We start from the raw sequence: 20259 nt of genomic DNA on the forward strand, positions 1-20259 counted from the left end.
TGTACATATCATGTTGAGTAAGTATAATCAGGTGCTTTTAATGATTCAGTACATAATCAACATCCTTGGGAGAGAAGTTGGCCAGGAGTGAATTGATGGAAGCTCATGCTAGTGATAGCCAGGAGGATGGAGAAGATGGAACAGATGCAGAAATATTTAAGCGGTGGAGCAATGGGACTGGAGATTATTCCTTTGAAAATGCACACTGGACCATGTCCATTACCCTTTCCCTGTTCAAACCCTTAGCATAAAGAGGACAGAATCCAAACAAGGCTCTTGTCCTTGGGGGAGCCTTCCTGACTCCCAGACTGGTGCATGTTCCTCTGTCACTCTCACAGAATCATACTCTGAGTTCTTTTCCTCGGAGCATTCCTCTCCATCTGTAATTTTTACATCCACTGCCAAGATCATCTGAGGAATACTGGCCTCCCACTCTAACTCCAAGCTCCGTGAAAGACCAGCAAAATGCCTGGCACTGGGACGCCTGGGTGGCTCAGTGGTTGAGCATCTGCCTTTGGCTCAGGTCATGATCCTGGAGTCTTGGGATCGAGTCCCACATCAGGCTCCCCACATGGAGCCTGCTTCTCCCTCTGTGTCTCTGCCTCTCTCTCTGTCTCTCATGAATAAATAAATAATCTTAAAAAAATACCTGGCACTTAGTAAATGTTAATTCAAAGAATTAATGAATTCAATGTGAAGAGTGAAGGAGACAGCCAAGAGACTCCCCTTCTCTTGGCTTGAGTGGTTGTGCCCATGATGGTGCTCTTTCCCAAGATGGCGTCTATTGGAGGAGAAGACTTTGGGTTGGGGGAAGAAATGATGAGCTCAATCTTGGACATGTTACATTTGATTAAAGAACTTTGAGCATTTTATTCACGTGTGTATAAATGACTATATGTGTATAAATATACATCATATAAATAACCATAAACATGTACAACACAAGACTATCAGTTTTACATCTCTTGTTAAATTACCCCCTTTGTGATTATGAAGTAGCTTCATATGCCTAAAATAAACTGAATAAAGAGATGGATATTTCTTCAAAATGGATATTTCTGGGTATCTCCTATTTTAAGAACAATCATTTAGAATAGAAACTTATTTTAGTAAAGCATGTTACTCTACTCAAGTAATGAATAGGATTCTTCCCCCTAAGAACTGCCTGCAGTAAAAAATAAAATAACATGAAATAAAAACAAAAAGCAGCCCCTCCATTTCAAAGCTATCTTTTCATCAGAAAAGGCAAAAGCTGCATTTCCCCCCAGTGAGACTGCAGCATCAAAGAGCGTCAGGAGAGCCTCCAACACCCTGGGATGACCCAGCTCTAGTCCTGCCCAGATAGCTCCATGCCAAGCATTTCCGACTTGTTTCAGATGTTCCTGCCTCCTGATCTTGTCATTCATTTTCTCATTTTCTTGTCTTTCTTATCTTTCCCTGGTGTCTTTCCACCACTTCTCTATCACTTTCCTTTCTCTCACTCTTGGATGCAGATCCTCTCTCCAGCTCTCTTGGGTTTGGATACCCAAACTGATAAGAAAGAAAGAAGGATCACATTGGATTAGAATAAAGGAATAGTCAGCTCTGTATCCTGTTTGCCAAAGCATCTCTAAGGGCTATGGAGGGTTTATAGCTCTGCCTAGCCACTGGAGCATTTTATTTCAATTTGTCATTTATGAATTTATGTCATCCTTGCTTTAAACGAATACTTGGGGGAAAAAATGAATGCTTGGAAACATGCCTTTGACCTTTACTTGTGTGATTCTAAAGCCTGTGTCCATGCCCTCTGCGCTAGTAGTGACATCTTTGCATATTATATTTAGGGTGCAGTTTCTCAGAAGTGACACTGATGAAATCTAAGTTCCTTCAACTTACTGCCAAACTGTTTTCCAGTAACAATTTTCATTACTTGTTGAATACTTAAGATATGTTGTGAACTCTCTTAAGTTTATTGACATACACATTTCACCTAACCTTATGAGATAGGTATTATGGTTCACTTCTGGTTTTTTTTTTTTTAAGATTTTAAAAATTTATTTATTCAGGGAGAGAGAGAGAGAGAGAGAGAGAGAGAGAGAGACAGGCAGAGGGCATCATATAGAGAGCCCGACGTGGGACTCGATCCAGGGTCTCCAGGATCACACCCTGGGCTGCAGGCGGCACTAAACCGCTGCGCCACCAGGGCTGCCCTGGTTCACTTCTGTTTTAAAGATGAGGACACTGAGGCACGGAGACATTAAGTAACTTGCCCAAGGTCACAGAGCTAATAGGCTGTGGCGTCAGAATTAGAACTCAGGCAATCTGGCCCAGAGCCCACACTCAAACACCTAGTTTGCTGCTTTACAAAAAGTTGTACCAATTTCCACCGGCACCGTTAGTAAGTACATGCTAAGATGCTACACTACTCTGGAACACTTCTACTTCTTAATTAATACATTATTGGGTAGATCCCAAACTTCCCTTTCTCACCTTAAAGATAAGGTTGAGAGCCGAAATGGAGAGCTAACTATTCTCTAATACCATCTCTCTCCCCATTACCACAGTGGTGAATGAAATGGGAGTAGAGGCGTGGGCTTGATACTCAGTATGGGGTGAGGACAGTAAAGTACACATTGTGCCCCTAAATTCAGGCTTTGAACAGTCAGTGCCGCATGCTTTTTTTTCTGCAAAGTGTGAAAATAATAAACAAATACCACTTACTGAGCACTTATGCCCCAAGCAAGCATTATGGTAAGTATTCTGTAGACACTGACTCATTTGACCATGAGATGGGTATTATTACCCCATGCGGCAACAAGCTAGGGAAATACAGTCACAGTTGACCTGTACAATGATGCCTAAATGTCAGATAAATTTGACATCAAACTTTCAGGACTGGTCATCAGCCCTGGTTCTTTATCTTGCCATACAGTCGCAATACTTAATGAACCCTACTCCCTGCTCCCCTAAGAGATGAAACAAATAAATGACCCTACAAAGCTGGCCTGGGCCCAAATCAGAGACAATAGACACCTTTAAAGAGGCTCACTCTGGGATTTTAATTTACATTCAGCTTAGAGTGGGGATTGTTGACCTCCTGCCAGGACCAATCAACTACAAATCCAGCGAGGTAGAATGTTCATCTCAGTGCTGGAAGAAGGGACAGTAGGATCTGTCTGTCACAGTGCTATGGAGAAAGGTTAGTTCTCATAGTGCCACGTGTCTGGAGAAAGATGGCCAGGACAACTGGGAACGCCTTTAATGGCAAATTACTTTTTGCTGCGGCTGTTTAACTCCTAGTACCAAAATATTGGCATCTATGGATATGATCCAAAGAACAAGAATGATAAAAAAGGGTTAATCAGGCCAAGAAATGCGATTACATCAGTCAAAAGAAGAACCAGTAATTTCAAAGATCATCAGTGATTTTAGAGTAGATCCTATCAATAGGGATTAAAAAAAACCAATTTCAGAATAAATAACTTATTTCCTAATAAGGTAAGTTTTGTTCACAGATGGCTGTACTGCTTCTGTTACAAGTAGAAAATGTACAGGACACTTATTCTGAATTAACCTCACCAGTCGACTTTTCTATTTTTTATCATTATTAAAATTCAGACTGTCCTGAAATAGTCCTTTGTAGATTAAAAGGAAAAGCGACATATTCAGAAGATAGTATTAATCCTATGACTCAAGATTCATCCACAAGATGTCTGCTAGTATTGGGCCAGATGTATTTGGAAAGTTTTGAAGATGCACGGAGAAAGCACAGTTTCTCCGTAAGTGCACAGCTAGTGGTGACCCTTCTAGCTATCCTGCCGGGCAACCCACCCAGGGAGCGAGTGCAAGCCAGGTGAGGACACGGTGAAGCTGCATTGAGAGCAGCTGTGACTTAAGTTTAGGCTGAATCCTCCTTGGGGATCTTTCTTCACAAAGCTACCCGTCCCTCCTGGAACCAAACAGAAAGGACCTATGGGGCTACCAGAAAACTTCCAGGTGACCCCAGGTGATTCAATTCTCCTTTCACAGTAGATTCCTTCCTCAACATCACATTCAGAGCAGACACAGAATTTTCATTTTCTTGGTTTCCTGGAGCAGTCCACAGTACAACCTGTGAGTGTGTCCTGACTACCTTTGTACCATTTTGGGAACATTAGACACTATCGACAACAATGCCCTTGGAGTTCACAAACCCATTATATATTTTTTTTAATTTTATTTTATTATTATTTTTTTTCACAAACCCATTATAGAGCAAACTGACACCCTGGATTCTCTGGAAACAGGCCAGTGGTTTCCCACCAGAAGGCACAGGGACCTGGGACCTGTCCCACCCCTCGGCCCTCCAAAGAGGGTTGTTTTCACATTGGGCAACATTTTAGACCTAGACACAGAGAATCAGCTTTGGAATCAGCTCAGGATTCTAGAGCTAGATGGGCCAGTTAGACCTTAGGATAATTTCCTCAGTGTCTGAATCAGGAGTTTGGATGGTCGGCACCTTTTAGGAATGTTGTAAGGATTAGGTAAGAAACCATCTGTAGGGACACCTGGGTGGCCCAGCGGTTGAGCATCTGCCTTTGGCTCAGGGTGTGATCCTGGAGTCCCAGGATCAGGCCTGCTTCTCCCTCTGCCTGTGTCTCTGCCTCTCTCTGGGTCTCTCATGAATAAACAAATAGAAAAAAAGAAAAAAAAAGAAAAAAGAAAAAGAACCCATCTGTAAAGTGCTTATCCTGCTGCTTATGTCTCAGCCCAGTGAATGGGGAGGTTGTCATCACAACACCCTTTGCCCCCTTTCATGCAATGGGTTTAAGTGCTGAGCTACTGAAAGGAAGTCTCACCTACAAGCAATCCTAAAGAAAACCACACACTGGGCAGCCCGGGTGGTTCAGTGGCTTAGCACCACCTTCAGTCCCGGGTGGGATCCTGGAGACCCGGGATCAAGTCCCACGTCAGGCTCCCTGCATGGAGCCTGCTTCTCCCTCTGCCTATGTCTCTGCCTCTCTCTCTCTCTGTGTGTCTCTCATGAATAAATAAATAAAATTGGGACACCTGGGTGGCTTAGTGGTTGAGCGCCTGCCTTTAGACCAGGGTATGATCCTGGAGTCCTGGGATGGAGTCCCACATTGGGCTCCCCACATGGAGCCTGCTTCTCTCTCCGCCTGCTTCTCTGCCTCTCTCTCTCTCTGTCTCTCATGAATAAATAGCATCTTTTTGAAAAATAAATAAATAAATGAATAAATTAAATAAAAAAAAAACACATACACTGCAGAGAGCAGGAAGTTGATCTGGGCACCCCCACTCCGGCCCCCCACCCCCAGTTCCCCACGCAGGAGCAACCCTTCTTTCAGCCTCGTTCATGCTTACTTACACTCTCCTTCTAGGTTGTCAACTCATATCCAGATGAGGGCTGAAGCTCCTTCTCAACCCGAGGACCAAGAGTGTCTGCTCGCAAAAGGCCGCAGTGTCACGGTTTAAAAGACTTGAGCATAGATTTTCAGGAATCACTTCCAGGCTCCCCCCCTTGCACTGTGTTCTGTCTGGAGCGAACAGAGCCAATTCCGCCTCTTTGAACCCACTTTCTTGTTTATACAGAGAGGACAGGACCTAATGGAGCGGGTTGGAGGGATTAAATGAGATACTATTTACTTGTAAAGTTCATAGCACGGTAGCTGGAGAGGAGTAGCAGTTCCATCACTCCTGAATCCAATTCAAAAAAACGCTCGGTAAAAACTGCAGTCTTTCGGGTGCCTAGAAACCAGCAGACAATGGAAGGATGAGCTTGAAATCAGATTCTCTCCAAACAAATAGTGATGAACATACATCCTGCCTAATAAGGCAAAGATTTCAACAGCCTTTGGAACTATGCTCACAGTTTACCTACGCTGCCCGTTCAGATTTCTGTCCTTATTTATTAGAATCATTGTGTCGCGCAAAGGTGCACACTACTTAAAATCACTTAAAAAAAAAAAAATTAACTCCATACCACATTAGCTTCCTCCAGGAAAGGACAGGGGGTTGGAACCAGCTCTTTGAAGACCTGTAGAATATTCCCGTGCTGCGGGTACAATTAACCCTCTGTTGTGCAAGTCGGGAAAACAGGACTAGGACAAAAGTGAAGCAGGTGAGGCCACCACGTCAGAGGCAGAATTTGAACGCAGGCCTGAGGTGAGCTGCCATCATTTCGCTCCCCGGGATTTTCCATTTCTCAAGCTCATTCACCGACGTGCCTTCTCAGGAAGCTACTGCCCAGTGAATGGCTATTGCCATTTGCTGCCATTTGGGGGGATGCAGTGGGCGGGGGGGGGGGGAGACTTTGAATTACCAGGGGTTTGAATGGTGGGGTGTCCTCTCACTTTTCCAGACGTGATTAACATTTTTTTTTTCAATAAAGCGATTGGTGGCCACTCCACTACGGGGGCCGGTCCATGCGCCCGCCGGAGACGCTCCAGGTAGATTAATCTGAGCGATGATTCACCTTCCCTTTCCTGTTTTGATGGAACACGGGGACGGCGCGATCCCTGCCCATGGAGAGCTCGCGTCCCCAGCCCGCAAACTGGCTTTGTGACCGCGGCGCAGCTGGCGGAGGCGCAGGTGGGACCTCCGGGCGCCATTTTCAGGAAAACCCAACCTCGGGGCCGGGGGGGCGCCCGGGAAGGGTCCGCGCCGAGGCCGAGGCCGAGGCCGAGGGGAGCGGGCCCCGCGGCGCGCGGGCAGGTGCGCGCTCCCGGCTCGGCGGGTCGCGCCCAGGCCCCCGGAGCCGGCGCCGCGCACGGGGCTCGGGCGGGCAGGCGGGCAGGCGGGCGGCGGCCGCGGGGTCGGCCGAGGGGGGCGCCCCCGCTGCGGGCCGGGGACAAAGGGGCTGCAGGGGCGCCCGTGCGCCCCGCTCGGCCCGCCCGCCGCGCGGCCTCCCCGGCCCCCGGAGCCAGCCCCGCACCCACGCGCTGCGAGCTGCCCGCGGCGCCCCCCTCCCCGGCGTGCCCCGAAAGCCGCCCCCCAGCCGCTCCCACTCGCGCCCCCGAGGGCCCCCGGTGCCCCGCCGCCGCCGACCCCAGGGGGGCGTGGGCAGGTGTCCGGGCTGCGCGCCGCCGCCGTGCCCGGTGCCGCCGCCAGGGCGCCCCGCACACGCCCCCCGCCCCCCGCCCCGCGCCCCCGCCCGCCGCCCCTTCCCCGACGCGCGGTCGCCGCACCCTCTGCGAGCGGCCAGCGGGGCCCGCGGGGAGTCGCCATGTGACGGGGCTCGGCGCGGTGACACGCGGCTCGGGCTCAGGGGCGGGCGCGCGGGAGGGGAGGCGGCGGCGCGCGGAGAATGGCCTGACTTTCCCCCCCTCGGAGCCGTCACGAGCCATGGATGCGCCGAGGCGCCGCGCCGCGCCGGTGGGAGAATGACTGCGGCCCGGGACCCTCCGAGCCCGAGCGCGCGCGTGTAAGTGCGAGGCTGGCGAGCGGGCTGGGGTGGGGGTGGGGTGGGGGTGGGGGTTGGCGGTGGGGGAGATTCTGATGCAATCGGGCCCAGGAGGAGGAGGAGGAGGAGGAGGAGGAGGAGGAGAGCCCGAGAGCGCGGGCTGGGGCGGCCACGCCGCGCCGCTGAAGGTCGCCGGGAGCCTCCGCCCTTCACCTTCCGCGGAGATCCGCCGCGCACGCCGGGCCTCCCCGCGCAGCCCGCCGCGACCCCCGCCGCCGCCCGCGCGCCCGGCGCCCCGACCTCGCACGGAGGCCGGCCCTCGGCCCGGGGCACCCCGGAAGGGCGGACGCCCGGCCTCCTCTGGCCGCTTTCCCCTTTAGTGCCCGAGGTGAGGCGACTTCGCTTTGGGGGCTGGGGGCGGGCGAGCGGGCGGCGGCCGGGAGGGAAGGGAGTTCGCGGCGCGGGAGGCGGCGGCGGGGAGCGCGGCTCTCGCTCGGGACCAGCCCGGGGCTCCCCTCCTGCACCTGTGCGGGGCCGTGGCTCAGCCGGCGGGCGTGTGCGCGGCGGCCGAGCGCCGCCGGGATCTGGCTGCGGGGTCCGGGCCGCGCGGGGCCGGGGCGCTCCGCCGTTACGCACGCGGGGTCCGGGCTTTTCGGGGGGATTTCCTGCGCCCGCGGGGCCGTTGGAGGGCAGGTGGTGCGGCGCGCGGGGCGCGTGCGGCGGGGCCGAGCCGGCCCCCGGGAGCTCGCCTGCGGCCCCCTCCTCGGGCTGGGCCCCTCCCTCGGCGGCGCCGCGTCGGGGGGCTCCGGGGGGAGGGGGGCTGGCGACGCGGGCGGTGATTCACGGTCGCTTCCCGCCCCACGAGGCGCTTTACAACGGGAGGAGGGCGAGGACGAGAAGCGCTGCTCGGGGAGCTGGCGAACAAAAGGCCGCCCCGCGCGGGGCCCGGGCGCGGACCGCCCTCGCCTCCCCTCGCCGCGCCCCTTCCTCCTTCCTCCCCGGCACCGCGCTCGCGTCCCTAAACGTTGCCACAAAAGGGCCTTTTGAACTCGCCGCGCCAGCGCCGGGAGGAAATCCTGCGCTCCGCCGCCCCGGCGCGCGCCCTGGGGCGCCCCCCGCCCGCGCCCCCCCCCAGCGCGCCCCGAGCGCCCGGCTCCTCCGCACCCGCGGGGACCCCGCAGGTCACGGGGCTGCCCGGGCGCTGCTGCCCTGCGGAGTCGCCCCCCCCACCCCGGGTTTGGGGTGAACTGCGATCAGAGGATGCACAGGAGCGGATGGCGGCAAAAGGAATTTGGCGGTCACGGCGTCAGCGCGTTTCGGGGCGCCTCCACGGGCCGTCTCGGGCTTGGGAAGGTGGGGCTCCCCCGTCGGGAGCCCTTTGTGTCTCGCTCTGCGGCGCGGACCCCCTTTTCGGGGCGCCGCGTCTCGGGTGGAAGCCTCCCCGCCCCCGGGATCGCGCACTTTCTCAGACTAATCCCTGGCGCCGCGCGTAGCTAAGAGTGAAAGGGACCCCAAGCGCGAAGAAACGGTATTTATTTGTATGCGAAGGGGATTTGACATCTCTGCAGTGGAGTTTTTTTTTTTTTTTTTTTTTTTTTTTTTTTTTTTTTTTTTTTTTTTTTTTTAATGTCAGGGGGAGGAGGGAATAAAGCAGTGGTTTGCAGACTGCAGGGTACAGCCAGGCTGTAATTTGTCACCTTGATAGAAAAAACTGGGTAGCAACTTGTGCTGTTTCTGACGTCAGGACCGCGGAAATAAAACCTGAGCTAGGTGGCTGGCTGGCCTCATTGTTAAAACATCTCACTGCGGGGCGGGTACTCCTGAAATCTATGTGAAACAGCCCAGAGGAGCCACCGATCCTGGATTTTGCTTCGGGCCCCAACCTCAAAATGGCTTTGCCCCTCTCAGTCACATCAATTCTCAGCATGTCTCCTTAAGGTATTTAGGAAACTTGCCTAGTCTGGTTTGAGATCTTAAAACCTTGATGTGGTTTATTCACTTCCCCTCCTGCCCCCAAATATTCAATAAATATTTCCTACTTGAGGACTTATTATATGTAACTAAAGTTCCTGTTTCTGTTTCCCTTTTCCTAGAGGAAACCGACGATAAATGCACGTAGAATGAATTTCAGGTGTGTGTTAGCAGAATGAAGACATAAAACAGGATCACATGATGGGGGAAGGTGCTTGAAATAGATGACCGTCTAGCAGGATCTGTGTGGGAGGGTGACGTTTGTCCAGAGACTAGGAGGCCAGGCATCTGGCTGCTCTTGTCGGGTATTTTCCTCCCCCTGGATGACACTTGAGGGCAAAAACCAGTCTTATAATTGTTCCCCTAATGCCCAGCATGGAGTAGCTGCTTAAGATATGCCTCTTGGCTTGAGACCTTAGCCATCTCATTCACTTCTTTATGCGACTGTTGACCATCCCTTCCTTTATTTTTTTTATTTTTTTAAGATTTTATTTAGTTATTCATGAGAGACACCGAGAAAGGCAGAGACACAGGCAGGGGGAGAAGCAGGCCCCATGCAGGGAGCCCAATGTGGGACTTGATCCCAGATCTCCAGGATCATGACCTGAGCCAAAGGCAGATGCTCAACCACTGAGCCACCCAGGTGCCCCATCATCTCTTCCTTTCTATATCACATTATTTGTTTCCCTTTCTCCCAAGTGAAAATGTGAGAGCTTTCTTTCTGCTTCTCTTTCCCTCTTACTCTCCTCCCTCTTCTGAGCACTTACCAGGCCCTTGTTAATGCCTCTCAAACCTGTCTTCTCATCTACATTCCCACTGCCCCAAGTTCAGGTCCCTGTCACCAGTCTTAGACATGGCAATGCAAGTAGTGTGTTGGGATACAAGGATCACGAAACAGACATGGGGGTGCTCTGAAGAAACCAGTGCTTCCTGCAGACACAACACGTGATTAAGAGTGGAGCAGGGAATTAATGAGCTGTAACAACTTTCTAGTTGATCTGCTCGGGTATCAAGCCCCTGCTCCCTAATCAGTCTCCAGGCTTCCATGGATCTGTATTTCTTAAACTCGGTTTGCATTTTTTAGTGACTTTGCTTCTAAAAACCTTCAGGGGGTTCTCGTCACCTAAAATTAAAGTTTCCATTTCTTAGCTAGTCAGCTCAGGACCCTCCACGGTCTGATGCCTCATCTCTTTCCATCTTTCTCACAGTTTACCCTGTGCTCTCCCTGTCACTTTGCTGCTTCAGCACCGGTGTTGATTCTGGACTGGAATGCCTCCTGTAATCCTGTGTATTTGTGAAGGCCTAGCCTGAGTGTCACTTTTCTCCCCCTTCAAATAAAGTGTTCACTGATCATCTCTTAGCATTTTCATAAGGATGTATCTCTTACTTTTTGCACTTTTGTCACTCCAGGTCACGGAAGGCAGGAGATAAGGCCACAGGCTTCGAGTTAAAAGTACATACTGAGGGGATCCCTGGGTGGCTCAATGGTTTAGCTCCTGCCTTTGGCCCAGGGCTTGATCCTGGAGTCCCGGGATCGAGTCCCACATCAGGCTCCCTGCATGGAGCCTGCTTCTCCCTCTGCCTGTGTCTCTGCCTCTCTCTCTCTCTCTCTCTGTCTCTCTGTCTCTCATGAATGAATAAATACAATTTTAAAAATAATAATTCAGAACACATTATTAAAAAAAAAAGTAAATACTGAGTTTCAACTTACCAACCAGCCCAGGGACATGGGGGCTTGTTTAGCATCTCTAAACCTTAGTGTTTTTGTTTTGTCTTTTTAAAAGATTTTATTGATTTATTTGAGAGAGAGAGAGCTGGGGGAGGGGCAGAGGAGGAGAGAGAGAGAATCCTCAAGCAAACTCCCCACTGAGTGTGGAGCTGGGAGCTGGATGTGGGGTTCAGTCTCATGGCCCTGAGATTATGACCTGAGCCGAAATCAAGAGTCGGCTGCTCAACCCCTAAGCCATCCAGGCGCCCCTGGCTTTGTTTTTTCATTTGTTAAATGGGAATGAAGGTAATTGTGATGGTGGTGGTAGTGGTCCCTATCTTCTTGAGGTATCCTGAATATTTAATTAAGATAACGTGTGTGAAGTGCTGGGCACCATGTCAGCACTCCATATATATTGTATTAAAAAAGGACTTAAGGTTTCTCATTTATCAGAAGTGGTGGGAAAGTTGATCAGTAAAGTTCCCCTTACCTCTGGTATTCTGTGCATATTTAATCATTTAAAATACTTTTCTGAAAATAACATCTTAATGGAAACTATGAAAGGTGGTGTGGGGGCGGGGAAAGGATGTGTGTAGAAGTAAGTACTTTCAAAATCGCATCACAGACTTCAGAAAAAGGCACCTTGGACCACTGACCCTAAATTACGTCTTTTAAAAGCGCTGTTACGCTTGCTTCTAAAATCTGACATATTATAGTCATTGGTTTTCTAGTGACCACCTACGTGTTAGGGCTACTTAATAACAGTAAAGGAATTCAGTCATCAGGGGGGCACCATGTTTTGGGGAAACTTTGCAAGAACCAGGCTTACGATCAAGGAACTCTGCCTCAGTTTACCTGGTAAAGTTACAGTGTGCCTTTGCCACTAATTAGCTGGGTGCACTTGGGCAAATCATTTAACGTTTTTATGCCTCATTTTCTCATCCGTCCAGCGCTAATAAATAGTGTCCAAGCTGCCTAACCCACAGAGTTGTGCAGATACAATGAGAACAGAGCTGAGGAAATCCTTGAACAACTTCAAAGAAGTACTCAAGATGATAATCATCTTGAGTTAAATGTGCTGCTAATCCACAGCCTTAGGGCACAAGTTCAGATTAGTGATTCTCAACTCTGGCTTCACATTAGACCTCCTTGGGGTCTTATATTTTTATTTTTCATTTATTTTTAAAAATATTTATTTGAGAGAGAGAGAGAAAAAAAAGAAGAGTGAGCAAGCAGGTGGGAGGGACAGAGGGAGAGAATCCAGGCAGACTCCCTGCTAAGCCCAGATCTCGGTACAGGCCTGAATCCCATGATCCATGAGATCACAACCTGAACTGGAACCAAGAGCCAGACGTTCAACCAGCTGAGCCACCCAGTTGCCCCCCACTCGGAGTCTTTTAAAAGCTACCAATGCCCAGACTCCATTTCCAGACCTTCAGATTTAGTTGGCCTGGGGTGGAGCCCAGACTTGGGTTTTTTTTTTTTTTTCTTTAAAACACTCAGGGTGATTCTAATTACAGTGACTTAGATTTTAAAGCAAACAAACAAAAAAAAAAAGCCAGAAATTAAATGAAGAGCTCCATATGTTGTTTGATATAGTCTAAATAATGCAGAGCTGTGACCTTGAGTGACTTTTCCCTTGATTTTGACTAAACCAGCCTGTTGTTGACATCAGGGAGCCACAGCCTTAGATTACAATTTACAGCCTGAATTTTCCCAGGTATATACAATCCTGCCCACTGATACAGTCAGGGCCACATAAAGATTTAATGTGTGGATCTCAGTTTCCATCTTTTAGGAGTGATGAAGAAGACTGGAAAAGAAACAGACAATGGAAAGGAAAAGGAAAAGGATAGGGTCTGACCCAGGTAAGGGAGGAGGAAGCTCTGAGTAGAAGAGACAAGGACAGAGCACAGAGAAAAAGTTGTATTTGGCTTATGGAACTCGTCTAGTTGAGCTTGCACACGACTGGCTATAAAGCCAAATAAAGCGTGTGGGTACATTTTATGTGACCTAGACTTTTAAAAAAATTGTTTGGAATTACCTGTCAATATTTAAACTTCGGATATTCACTTAAAATCTGGATTTCAGGCATTTCTTAGGAAAAAAAAAACAAACAGTAGAAAGATCTGGCTTATTCCTACTGAAATAGGTGGGATATGTGTTCTCCAGTTCCTTATGCTTCATCTGCCTTGCCCATTTGTCTCCCATATCCAGGCTGTGGTGGCACTTGCAACCCTTGCTCTGCATCTGTAGACCTTAGTCCTGGCTACACATTCGAATCCCCTGGGGAGCATTTAAACTATCCATGCTCGATCCCACCATAGACCAATTAAATCAGAAATTGGTGTGTGTTAGGCAATTTTTTTTTTTTTTAACTCTTGAAGTGATTCCTGTATCTGTATCCGGAACTGAGGACTTCTAGCCTAAGTCACCTATTCAGAAGATTTGTCCACAAGCCCGTTTCTTGTCTCTGAAAGTGATCCATTAGGAAACACTCGATAGCATTATAAATTCAGAGGGCCTTAAGACTGGAGATCTTTGAGAGAGCATTGGTTAATCAGAACTTCCTAGCTTGGGACGCCTGGGTGGCTCAGTGGTTGAGCGTCTGCCTTTGGCTCAGGGCATGATCCTGGAGTCCTGGGATCGAGTCCCACATCGGGGTCCCTGCATGGAAGCTCCTTCTCCCTCTGCCTCTCTCTCTGTGTCTCTTATGAATAAATAAATAAAATCTTAAAAAAAAAAAAAAAGAACTTCCTAGTTTAAGGTGAGAAAACAGGCCTAGAGGGAAGAAAAACTTGTCCAAGGATTATTATATCATTTGGTATTGGGGTATATAGTGTGTTTAATTTTTTTTAATTTTTATTTATTTATGATAGTCACAGAGAGAGAGAGAGGGGCGCAGAGACACGGGCAGAGGGAGAAGCAGGCTCCATGCACCGGGAGCCCGATGTGGGATTCGATCCCGGGTCTCCAAGATCGCGCCCTGGGCCAAAGGCAGGCGCCAAACCGCTGCGCCACCCAGGGATCCCTATAGTGTGTTTTATTATGTTTTCTATTTTCAGGCAAAGGCATATGTGTAATTTTTTAATAAATGATCCTCTTTATATGCACCACTTTGTGATGCTTTAAATTTCTTATTATTTCTGTTCTTTCTTGAATAGTTTGTTGGGCACTAGCTGTCATAACTTAGCTAAGCCTTAAAAACAGAAAATTCCATCCAGTGTTTTTAGTTCAACAATAGTCCTTTTTTTCCTTTTTTTTTTTTTTTTAAGATTTTATTTATTTGAGATTGGGTGGGGGGAGAGAGAGAGAGAGAGAACGAGTGAGAGGCAGAAGCAGGCTTTCCACTAGTAGGGAGACTGAGGCAGGGCTCCATCCCAGGACTTCAGGATCGTGACCTGAGTTGAAGGCAGCCACTTAACCAACTGAGCTATCCAGGCTCCCCTCAACAGCAGTTCTTGATCAAAAATATCATTAGAGGGCAGCCCCGGTGGCTCAGCGGTTTAGCGCCGCCTTCAGCCCAGGGTGTGATCCCGGAGATCCGGGATCCAGTCCCATGTCAGGCTCCCTGCATGGAGCCTGCTTCTCCCTCTGCCTGTGTCTATGCCTCTCTCTTTCTCTCTGTGTCTGTCATGAATGAATAAATAAAATCTTTAAAAAATATATCATTAGAGCAAAAACATATATATGCAAAGAAAGATAATTTTCTCAAAAGCTGAACTATTCCAGGCTGTTTTCAACTCTGCATTTTGTAACTATTTTTTTTTAAACATTTAAACTCTGCCCTTTGTAACTATTTAAATCTACAAATTTTCAGTTGATAAAAAAGATTTTTAGTTTTGTGGTATCCACACTGCTCAAATACACTCACTGTTCTCATTAAATAAAGTTTTAAGGGGATTTTTTTAAACAAATGTGATATACAGTTTGTCCTATATAGAAAGTTACAGATTGACTTCACCAACTCTTGGAGTTTATCAGTATTTTCGGTCTTAGAGAAATCAGAGTAGTTCTGAAACGTCTGAATATGGGGTGCACCTGGGTGGCTCAGTCTGCCTTTAGCTCAGGTCATTGATCCTGGCATCGATCCTGGCATCTTGGGATTGAGGCCAATCTTGTAGGTCTGCTCAGCGAGGAGTCTGCTTCTCCCTCCCCTGGCTCTTGCATTCTCTTTGCGTATCATATCATGGCATTAACCTTGGTTAATGATAAATACCTCCCGTTTATATAGTACCGCACAGTTTTAAATGTATTTCCACATAATTCTCACATACCCAGATTAAATGTGAAAGGAATTAAGTGGCAGACTTCATGGAAAGGGGCATTCATCTTGCTTCCTTTATCTTCCCGCTTCTATTTTATTTTCCAGGGAAAGTGTGTGAGGATCACTGATATGTTTTCTGCAGACAGATGATCATAGCTTGCTCTTTAAATTTAGTCATCACTATTATTGTTAACATATTTGCTAATACTATTTGCTAAGGGAGCTATCAGGTCTATGGTCCCTATCCTCAAGAAGTTGAGATTGTAATTAGGGAAGATGATAAGTACATAAAAAGATTGTTAACCTATATGAAAACCCTTGTACAGGCCAATGAGTAATCTATACAAAAATGTTGAAAGAATTCATCACAGGTACATACTCATGGGTTGGTCATTGGAGAAAGCTATCACAGAGAAGTTTGATTTGAAATTTTTTAAAAACTTTATTTATTTATTAGAGAGAGAGAGAGAGAGACAGGCAGAGGGAGAAGCAGGCTCCCTGCAGGGAGCCCGACATGGGACTCTATCCTGGGTCTCCAGGATCACACCCTGGGCTGAAGGCAGCGCTAAACCGCTAAGCCACTGGGGCTGCCCTGATTTGAATTTTTTAAAAAGAGCATGAAAGCAAACAAGCTGGGCTTTGAAAGCAATGTTATACTTCCAGAGGAGTGGACTTCATGGGAAGGGGGAGGGGAGCAGTTCGGGGTCAAAGAAATGGTGTGAACAAAGCAGAAAACTGCCTAAGACTAGATCCATTGAGGGAATGGAGGGCCCAGGAGGAATGTCATGGGAGAGCAAATTAAAGAGCTAGTTATGAGCAATCTAGGATTGCTTTGGAAGATTCCAGAGATTAGGCTTCATCCTGTAGACGCTGGGAAGTTATGATTGGCAAGAAGAGAAGAGGAATGTGCCAGACACAGGTTTTCAGGAACAACCTGCCTCTGTAGGGGAGAGAGGGTAGGGCCAGCAGGTAGCATGGAGGAAAGTGAGTTAGGATTGTGGGCAGAGGGGAATAAGGGGCAGGAGGGGACTATGAAAGAATGTTGATGGGGCTTGGTGACTGATTAGATATTTAGCGGCATTAAAGCCATACCCGGGCTCCAAGTCTGAGTGATGAGGAAAAAGAACATTATCTTTAACAGGAATAGCAAAGCCGACGTGTGAGGTCAGTGATATGTTCAACTAAGCATGTGGGGTTTGAAGTAATGGCAAGCATCCACATGGAGAAGTCCAGCGGGCAGCTGGCGTCTAAAAAGAATTTGTGGAAATTTTTCTGAACAGGAAGGAACCTGAGAGATCCTCTCTCCCTCCAGCCTTCTCATTTTACAGATGAAGAAACATGTGACATGTTAAGTGACTTGATTATTACCAAGTAGTATTTATGAGGGAGAGCCTATTTCATAATGCAGAGGAATGCTAGTTTTAGCAAATGAAAAAGACTGGGGAAAACGTCTGGAAGATGTCTTTGTGGGCTGAAATCTGACACTACAGGCTTGAAACCTTAGAAAGGAAAGAATTCAGAGTGTATGCTGGAGGAGTGACCCCTACACTGCAGGCCGGAGAAGGAAGGGGGCTGGCCCAGGAGGCCCAGAGGCAGTGCTTAGGAGCAAGTTGGAGTCCAAGAAGCAATGCTCCCTGCCTGCCTGGAAGGCGTTGGAGAGAATGAGAACCCAGAAAAGGCCACTTGTCTTGATTAGGAAGTGGTAGCAGGAGTAGCAAGTATAGCTACAGTAGCCTTCGAGACCCAGGCCAGGCCTGTTGTAGGTGCTGCCCATGGATCCGAGCGTGGAATCTTTATAATGACTGTATGAGGTGGGTAGTCTTACAGATTCAGAAACTGAGGCAAAGAGAAGTTGACCTACTTGCCCAGAGTCCACAGCTCCTGAACGGTAGAGCCAGAATTTGCCAGTTGAGCATGGTTTCAGGGGAGTGATGAGGACAGGAGCAAGTTCAGATTGTTGGCAGTAACGGGCGGGTTGGGGGCTGGTATTTCAAGGTTATAGACAAAGTCACTTTCCAGATACGGAGCTGAGAGTGATGGGTGGAAGTCAGGGAAGTGCGTGGAGAGGAAGTAGTGATAGAAAAATGCTAACAGAGCTAAGAGCACTTGTACTTGGTTAAGCCATGAGTCTTAAGAAGAGAGAAAACACCTTTAATTGGAGATTGCTTCTTGGCTCCTAGCCTTTTTATTACCAAAGACCTCTTTTAGTATTTCCCACTTCCCAAAGATCTTTTCCTTTCTTTTTTCTTTTTTTTTTTTAAAGATTTTATTTATTTATTCATGAGAGGCACACAGAGAGGCAGAGACATAGGCAGGGAGAGAAGCAGGCCCCAAGCAGGGAGCCCAACGTGGGACTTGATCCTGGGACTCCGGAATCACGCCCTGGGCCGAAGGCAGGCACCCAACCCCTGAGCCACCCAGGCATCCCCCAAAGATCTTTTTCAAAGATTATAAGTATCAATTTTAAGCTTTTGGTCTTTAAAATTTTTTTATTTAAACTCAATTTAATTAACATACAGTATATTATTAGTTTCGGATGTAGAACTTAGTGATTCATCAGTTGAATGTAACACCCAATGCTCATTACAACACGTGCCCTTCTTAATGCCCATCACCCAGTTACCCCGTCCCCCACCCTGCTCCCCTCCAGTGATCCTTAGTTTGTTTCATATAGTTAAGAGCCTCTTATGGTTTGCCCCTCTCTCTGCCTTTGTCTTATTTTATTTTTCCTTCTCTTCCCCTATGTTCATCTGTTTTGTTTATTAAATTCCACATAGGAGTGAAATCATATGGTATTTGTCTTTCTCTGACTGATTTATTTCACTTAGTATAGTACCCTCTAGTTCCATCCACGTTGTTGCAAATGGCAAGATTTCATTCTTTTAGATGGCTGAGTAATATTCCATTGTGTGTATGTATGCGATATATATACATATATGTATATATGTATCACATCTTTATCCATTCATCTGTCAATGGACATCTGGACTTTTTCCATATTTTGGCTATTGTGGACATTGCTGCTATAAACATTGGGGTGCATGTGCCCCTTTGAATCCCTATGTTTATATCCTTTGGATAAATAGCTAATAGTGCAACTGCTGGGTCATAGGGTAGTATATAGCAATACAGGCCTTTCTTAAGAAACAGGAAAAGTCTCAAATACACAACCTAACCTAACATCTAAAGGAGCTGGAAAAAGAACAGCAAATAAAGCCAAAATCCAGCAGGAGAATAGAAACAATAAAGATCAAAGCAGAAATCAATGATATAAAAATTAAAAAAAATAGTAGAATAGGTCAATGAAACTAGGAGCTGGTTCTTTGAAAGAATTAGTAAGATCAATGAACCCCTAGACAGAGTTACCAAAAGAAAAAAGACCCAAATAAATAAAATCATGAATGAAAGAGGAGAGTTCACAACCAACATTGCAGAAATAAAAGCAATTATAAGAGAATCTTATGAGTAATTATATGCCAACAGATTAGGCAATCTGGAAGAAATAGATGCATTCCTAGAAACATATAAACTACCAAAACTTGGGCAGCCCCGGTGGCTCAGCGGTTTAGTGCTGCCTTCAGCCCAGGGCATGATCCTGAAGACCCGGGATCGAGTCCCACGTCAGGCTTCACGCAGGCTCTCTCTCTCTCTCTGTGTCTCATGAATAAATAAATAAAATCTTTAGAAAAAAAAAACAACTACCAAAACTGAAACAGGAAGATATAGAAAACCTGAACAGACCCATAAGCCCTAAAGAAATCAAAGCAGTAATCAAAAATCTCCCAACAGACAGAAGTCAGGCGGCTTCCCAGGGAACTTCTACCAAACATTTAAAGAAGAATGAATACCTATTCTTCTGAAGCTGTTTCAAAAAATAGAAATGGAAGGAAAACTTTCAAACGCATTCTATGAGGCCAGGATTACCTTGATCCCCAAACCAAAGACCCCACCAAAAAGAATTACAGACCAATATCCCTGATGAACATGGATGCAAAAACTCTCACAAAGATACTAGTTAATTGGGTCCAACAGTACATTTTTTTAAAAGATTTTATTTATTTATTCATGAGAGACACACAGAGAGAGAGAGGCAGAGACATAGGCAGAGGGAGAAGCAGGCCCCATGCAGGGAACGTGATGTGGGACTCAATCCTGGGACTCCAGGATCACGCCTCTGGCCAAAGGCAGGTGCTAAACTGCTGAGCCACCCAGGGATCCCCCAACAGTACATCAATAGGATCATTCACTATGACCAAGTAGGGTTCGTTCCTTGGCCACAAGGGTGGTCCAACATCGGCAAATCAGCCAGTGTGATACACCACATTAATAAAAGAAAGGATAAGAACCATATGATCTGCTCAATAGATGCAGAAAAAGGATTTGACAAAATACAGGATCCTTTCCTGATGAAAACTCTGCAGTGTAGGGATAGAGGGAATATACATCAATATCATAAAAGCCATATGGGAAAAACCCACAGCGAATATTATCCTCAATAGGGAAAAACTGAGAGCCTTTCCTCTAAGATCAGGAACACAACAGGGATGTCCACTGTCACCACTGTTGTTCAACACAGTACTGGAAGTCCTGGCCTCAGCAGTCAGACAACAAAAAGAAAAGTCATCCAAATTGGCAAAGAAGTAGTCAAACTTTCACTCTTCAGAGATGACATGTGATACTTTATGTAGAAAACCCATAAGACTCCACCCTAACATTGCTAGAACTGATACAGAAATTCAGCAGTCACAGGATATAAAATCAGTGCACAGAAGTCCGTTGTATTTCTATACACTAAGCTTTTAACTGAGGTATAATTTATATACGATGCAATATTCAGATTGTAAGTATACTGTTTAATGAGTTTTGCCTACAACTTTAATATATCAGTTTATGTCCTGGTTTTATTACTCAAAGAAATATAAAATTGCCGGT

General features: G+C 47.3%; 1 protein-coding gene and 1 long non-coding RNA gene across 8 annotated transcripts in view; one reads left to right on the forward strand and one right to left on the reverse strand.

The window, feature by feature from the left end:
- Positions 1–843: 843 nt before the first annotated feature.
- Positions 844–7970, reverse strand: LOC140617218 (uncharacterized). The gene is made up of 3 exons (XR_012017434.1): positions 7906–7970; positions 5348–5727; positions 844–1530 (listed from the first exon to the last, which is right to left on the reverse strand). It is a non-coding gene; the product is annotated as an uncharacterized lncRNA (long non-coding RNA).
- Positions 6417–20259, forward strand: part of SLC38A1 (solute carrier family 38 member 1) — a 69149-nt gene continuing 55306 nt past the window's right edge. For 2 of the 7 annotated variants that reach the window (XM_072798228.1, XM_072798227.1), the window contains exon 1: positions 6417–6570. The gene's annotated coding sequence lies outside the window, so the exon portion shown is untranslated. Of the gene's footprint in view, positions 6571–7178; positions 7403–7627; positions 7770–20259 lie in introns of those variants that run through there. The other 5 variants (XM_072798225.1, XM_072798223.1, XM_072798226.1 and 2 more) reach the window with 4 other exon arrangements.

Source organism: Canis lupus, chromosome 25, assembly GCF_048164855.1.
Source record: "Canis lupus baileyi chromosome 25, mCanLup2.hap1, whole genome shotgun sequence".
Taxonomy (NCBI): Eukaryota; Metazoa; Chordata; class Mammalia; order Carnivora; family Canidae; genus Canis; species Canis lupus.